The sequence below is a fragment of the Triturus cristatus genome, chromosome 9 (assembly GCF_964204655.1).
Source record: "Triturus cristatus chromosome 9, aTriCri1.1, whole genome shotgun sequence".
Lineage (NCBI taxonomy): Eukaryota > Metazoa > Chordata > Amphibia > Caudata > Salamandridae > Triturus > Triturus cristatus.
In genome coordinates this window covers 196592103-196598102 of record NC_140592.1, presented here as the reverse complement: position 1 = coordinate 196598102, position 6000 = coordinate 196592103, and positions in this window count along the sequence as shown.

Here is a 6000-nt window from a genome sequence, read left to right as displayed (position 1 = left end):
TTTTGAGACACATTGGAAGCTTCATCCAGTTCCCCACACATCATGTTTTAGCCTATGTGGAGTCAGATTTGTATGATTTTGGTCACATCCTATATGTTCAGTTGGGTTCTCCAACAGGTGCTAGCAGCACTTTTGAGACACATTGGAAGCTACGTCCAGTTCCCCACACATCATGATTTAGACAATTTGGAGTCAGATTTCTAAATTTTTGATCACATCCCATATGTAACTGGATCCATTGACCGCACACATATTGCCTTAGTGCCACTGTACACCAGGGAAGAATTGTACAGCAACAGGAAGCGTTATCATTTTATTGACGTGTCTGCTTGGTGAATTTGTACATCTCAGATGTCTGTGCCCTGTCCCTAGGATCTGCCCATGATGCCTTCATACTGCAGAACAGCACCATACCCCAGCTAATGTCACAACTACTACCAGAGAGGGCCTGGCTTGTAGGGAAGGGTGATCTATCTTAACATTATGTAGGTGATGTCAGGTAGTATGATCTGTAAGTGTGTAGCTCATTGTTGCACTACTGTCTATCTTCCATCAAGGGGACTCAACAGCCATGGTTGTTGGCACTGCTGAGAAATCCTACAATGCCAGGGAAAATCTGCTTTAATGAGGCACATCGAAGAACACGGCGGCCAGTGGAGTGGGCTTTTGGGCTCCTCAACGCCAAATTCAGAAGTCTGCAAAAGACTGAGGGAACCCTGCTCTACTCACCCGGGAGGTGAGCAATATCACAGTGGCCCACTGCATACTCCACAACATTTCCCTGTGATGAAACATCCCTTATATTGCAGAGGATGCAGGCCATGAAGAGCCATCAGGTGAGGAACCTGAAAGGCTACATGATGATAATAGGATGAAGAGGAAGGAGCTGACTTGCGTCAAGATCTCATCCAAAACTACTTCCCTGAGCGAAAGCATGGTGTGGGATGTGATTTCTTTGATTATTATTGCAACTCTTGTAGTGATGTTGTGAGGAAGATATTAATGTTACATACTAGGAATATATGGGTCTGGACATTTCTGGGGAAAGGTGTTTGTATTATAAGTGTATCTTAGTTCAGCTGTAAACGTTGTCTTTGGCTGTGTTCTCTATGAGTTGACAAAATGATGTGTGCCATATGTATGGTTTCTTATATAATCTCTCTGATGGTCTGTTTCAGTTACCTTTACCATGACATCTTCATTTGGACAGTTCAGAGTTGTGATATTAGCAGTTGTGTGATGTTGTTCAGATGTACCAAGTGGACATGGATTATTCCAGGAAATGTCTGTCACGGAATTTGAGTGTACAAAGGTGGTACCAAGATGGCTTGCACAGCGACAGGATATAAGTTAACTGGCTTCCATTGGACTTGTTCCTTGTGGTGTGTTGGTCCTAATGCAATATATGTGCCATCATGTCATCCAAAACAATGGTGTGTTGGGCCCAATTCATGGTAGTCTCACTTCATATTGGCTAAATCATTATTGTGTATGAAATGTATGTAGCTGTTGGTGTATCTGCTTGTTGTAGGCCCAAATGGTTGTGGTACATCACTGACATTTGTTTGTGACATTCCACCAGATGCAAGCAACACTGGATTGAAATGACCCTGTGGTCAGAAACTGTTATACTTACATGTATCTGTTTATATGATGCCATATTCCTTTTGTAAGGTAGACAATATGGCTCCAGCTGATGATGTAGACCTATTTTTTTTTAGTTATTGTGTAGGATATTGTCAGATGTATGCCCTCCTTCCATGTTTTGAAAGTCTGCAACTGATTATGGGATCACTACCACAGAATAACTGAATCATGACTTATTTGCTATGTTTCTGACATCATGTCAGCCTGGAATAAAGTTATCAGACCAGACATTTGTATGTATGTGTTGTGACATGGTAGTGCTCTTGAGTTGGAGATTGTTTACATATAAGATATCCATGCTTTCAAAAGTCCCAAGCTTTGACATTGCAAAGTTAACATGGTAGTACATTCACATTGTTATATGTGACAATTACAGGAGAAAATGATTTTGTGACGTGTTTCTAATGATGAGAACAAGGATGAGATAAAGAAATTGACTAAAAATTACACAGTGCAAACAAAAAGTGAAGTCTTCAATAATGCTGGATGAAACCACTGTAGTAGACTCAAAACCTCAACGTACTCCTCCCATCAGATATGGAAAAGTGGGCAGGAATAGTCTACAAAGTGAATGTGTAGCACACACAGGCTGTGCTTAGGGGCAAGGTTTCTTCCTGGCAGTGGTGGGTGTCTTTCCATCCTCTTTTCCCCTCTGTCTGAGAGAGGGTGGAGCCAGAGCTGCTGGGACAGATGCACATGCAGACATGCCCTCGGCTGACAGGGCCTCCCTTCCTGTGGTTGCGGCAGATGTTGATGGACTGGATGTAGGATGGAAATCCCTACATAGGGTTGTGTTGATGTCCTGCAGCACCCCAACCATGGAGGCCATGTTGGTGTTCATGCCTGCCACTTTTGTGAGAATGCCTGCCACCTCGGTGTGTGTGCCGGCCACCTCCTGGTATGTATCCCTCTGCAGCTCCTTCTTTTCCCGGATTTCAGTCAACACATGGCCCAGGACACTTTGGTAGAGTCCCAGTACTTGGGTGATGGAATCCTGTGTGTCCCCAGTGGACTCACTCTGCTGGCCCACAGTTACCCTCCCACTATGCCTACCCCCACCGGCCTGTGCCCTTGGCACAGACTGCACCCTCCCACTGGGTCCTGGTTCCTCCATTACTGGTTGTACCACTGTCAAGCTCACTTTACCAACACTTGACAAAAGGATATTGTACCATACCTGTTGGCAACCTGCATTTGAGATGGATCATACTTGTAAATATTCACACATATTATGGGCTCTGGATTGATATGTTAAAGGTAATCTACTTACAAACAGCATTGCAACATGTGGCAAGTGATGGAGTTGTATATGTGTGCTCTTATATGCAACAATACACATTGACACAGACAAAACAACATCTCAGATACTTCAAGTATTGCATGTTAGGAAAGTAGATAGAAAACACATTAGCAAAAGCAGAGTTGAGAGCAAACAGGACATTGTGAGTAATTATAATATTGGTTATTTAAGTGTTTAGTCAATAAAAACCATTAGAAAAACACTCATTCACTGCATATCATAAACGTGAACAATTTTCTTACTACGATTCTAAAACGTTACCCTGGACCATTTTGTCGAATTGTTTTTATTTAAAAAGAATATATATAAAATCTCTAAAAGATCATACAAACGCTTATGTTAAAACACATTAATTCCTGTTTTACGTTTCTATTGTTACAGTGGCTATCTTTTAAACCAGTGATCTATTTCTCATTAATAATCCCCCACATAGGTCAAACTTCAATACTTATTATTCAAATTGATTGCTCTTTAGACCACTTGTCTAGAGAGGTAACAGATTTTTCTTCATAGTCCCATGGATTAAAGTACTAGGGCCTTGTGCACATTTATTGGTGTTACTTTCAATACTTGTTGTGTGAATGAATTCTTCTTTAGAATTCTCATCTGGGGTGAATACCTTTTTTCCCTTTTCCCATATCTGGTTCCTTAGGTTTTAAGTGCCAGTGCATTGTGCAATTATACTTTGTTCTTACATGTTCTGCATATATTGTTACCTAATAATTAGGCCTGGGCTAAATTTCCGTTTCGCTCGCAGAAATTGCGATAATTTGACATTTTCGCGTTCCGCGGAGAGTGCGAAAATGTCAGAATTTCCTCAATCCGCAGCTTAGCGATAATTTGTTTCTTGCTCGCGCTGTAAAATAATACATTCTCGCGCACACGCGATCGCCTTACCTGAATCCCCGCGTTCGCCGACAAGTTTTCCCGATCCGGTCGCGTTCTCCACGAGATGTTGGATTGTTGGTAGCCATTTGCGCTGACTCGCGACAGTTCGCGCCCGCAGTAATGTCATTGGCCGCGCGAACACGTCTTTCTTCTCGCGATCATGCACCGCGAGAAGAGTGAAAACAAGATGGCCGCGCCCGCGAGCAACCGCATGGGTAAGTTGGCGAGCCGCGACCACGCAGAAAATACCGCGAACGGGCGGGAAAAAAACTTCCGCATCTTCGCGATATTTCCGCGTGTTTGCGGAGATTTTTAACATTTTCGCGATAATTTGCGAAAGTCACTTTCGCAAATTCCGCCCACCCCTACTAATAATACTTCTTCAGTGATTGAGCTTTCGCTTGCATTGCTTCTATCTGCTGTTTTCCTTTAGTTTGGTGCTCCACATTAAATACTAGGTATTTGTATGTTTTAACTTCCTCCACTTTTTACCCTTCTAAGAACCATGAGTGCTTCTTGTTAGTTAAATCTACCAGCAGTACTACTTTAGAGATCTAAGCCTTTCTTGTTCATATAAGTTTTAAGAGCGTTCATGATGCGCTGCAGTCCTATAGGCGTTTAGCTTAGAAAATCTATATTGTCTGTATGCTGAAGATATTCTATTTCTTCGTGCACCAAAATTGGTGGATGAGAGTTGATGTTCCGTAGTGCTTCTGCAAGATCTGTCAGGTATATATTAAATAAGCATGGACCTAAAACGCACCCCTGTTTTCGTCCATTTTTTCTATAGATTTTGTTTGTTACACATGTTCCGTCTTCAATTTTGACCTGAGCACTAGTTCCTATGTAGAGCTCCATTACTGCCTTCAATATGCCATTTGCTAAGCTCCACGCGGCCACTTTTTGCCATAGATGACCCACGGCACCCAACCAAAGGCAGACTTGAGGTCTACGAAACCCACGAAAAGCTGCGTTTTCCTTTTTTTGGCCTTTTCAGCTAATAGAGCCAGGACTGTTAGATTTGTTAATGTCCCCATGCCAGCCCTAAACTCTGTTTGCATTTGGGGTAAAAAACGTAGTGTCTTCTAGCCAGGATTTAAGATGTTCTAATAAACAGGCTGCGTAGAGCGTTGCCTCCATGTCAATTAGTGATATTAAGCTATTACTTATTGGTATTGAGGGATTGTCACTTTTAAATATTGTCTGGAAAATGCCATCTTTCCATGATTTTGGGATGTTGTTCGTGTAATACAGCTCGTTGAAGAGGGGAGTGAAATATTGTGCCCAGTAAATTATATTTCCTTTAAACAGAACATTGGGTATGCCATTTGGTCCGGCGGCCCCTTCTGGTTTTAATTTCGCCTTGCTGCTTTTGTTTCTGCCCGTTTGGAATCGCCTGCTGCCAGCCTACTTCTTGCGGAACCCGCTCCGCGGGTCCCGCTGCGTGAGGAGTGTTGACCGCAGCGCCTTGAAGGGGACACCGAGGGAAGTACTTGCACGGGGCTGCGAGCGAGTGCGTGAGCTCCTTGGGACTGCATTTCCCAGGAGCACCCGCCGGCCCTGATCAGCTACACCTGGGCCGCTCTCCCCGACCCCTCCTACCCCTTCTACCTATTGTGTTCATACTCCTTATTAAGCCACAAGTACTCCCGCAGCGCGGGAGAAGCCCGGGACAAGGGCGGGGCCGTCTGTGGCCGTCCGGGGCCGAAGGAGGCCGGGCTGGGCCACCCCCCTTACCAGTGCCATATAGTATCACCTCCAGTAAGTGGCTTAGAAAAGTTGGATTTGTTTAGTGTTTAACATGGCAACGTCTACATCAACAAACTCTGTAAATAGCCATCAAATAACTCCTCCTGTAGAGTCTGGTCCACTGGCAATTGGCCCCTTAGATAAATTTTTCTTTAATCGTTCACTGGTAATAGACAAAGAGTTGACCTTGGCAGAGAAGCGCGCAGAGCGTAGGCTGTCAATCGAAATACTTAAGAATTCAACGGATAAGTTTTCAAATCTAGCTTACCCCACCCTGGTAACTCCTCTGTCATCAGTGAACCTGCCAGTAGTAAACGACCATTTTGAGGTCCAGGCCCAAAAACCAAACAAGGATGCTGTGATAGAACTAAATAATCCTTGTGGCGGCAAAATCCTACCAGCACCGCTCACTGATT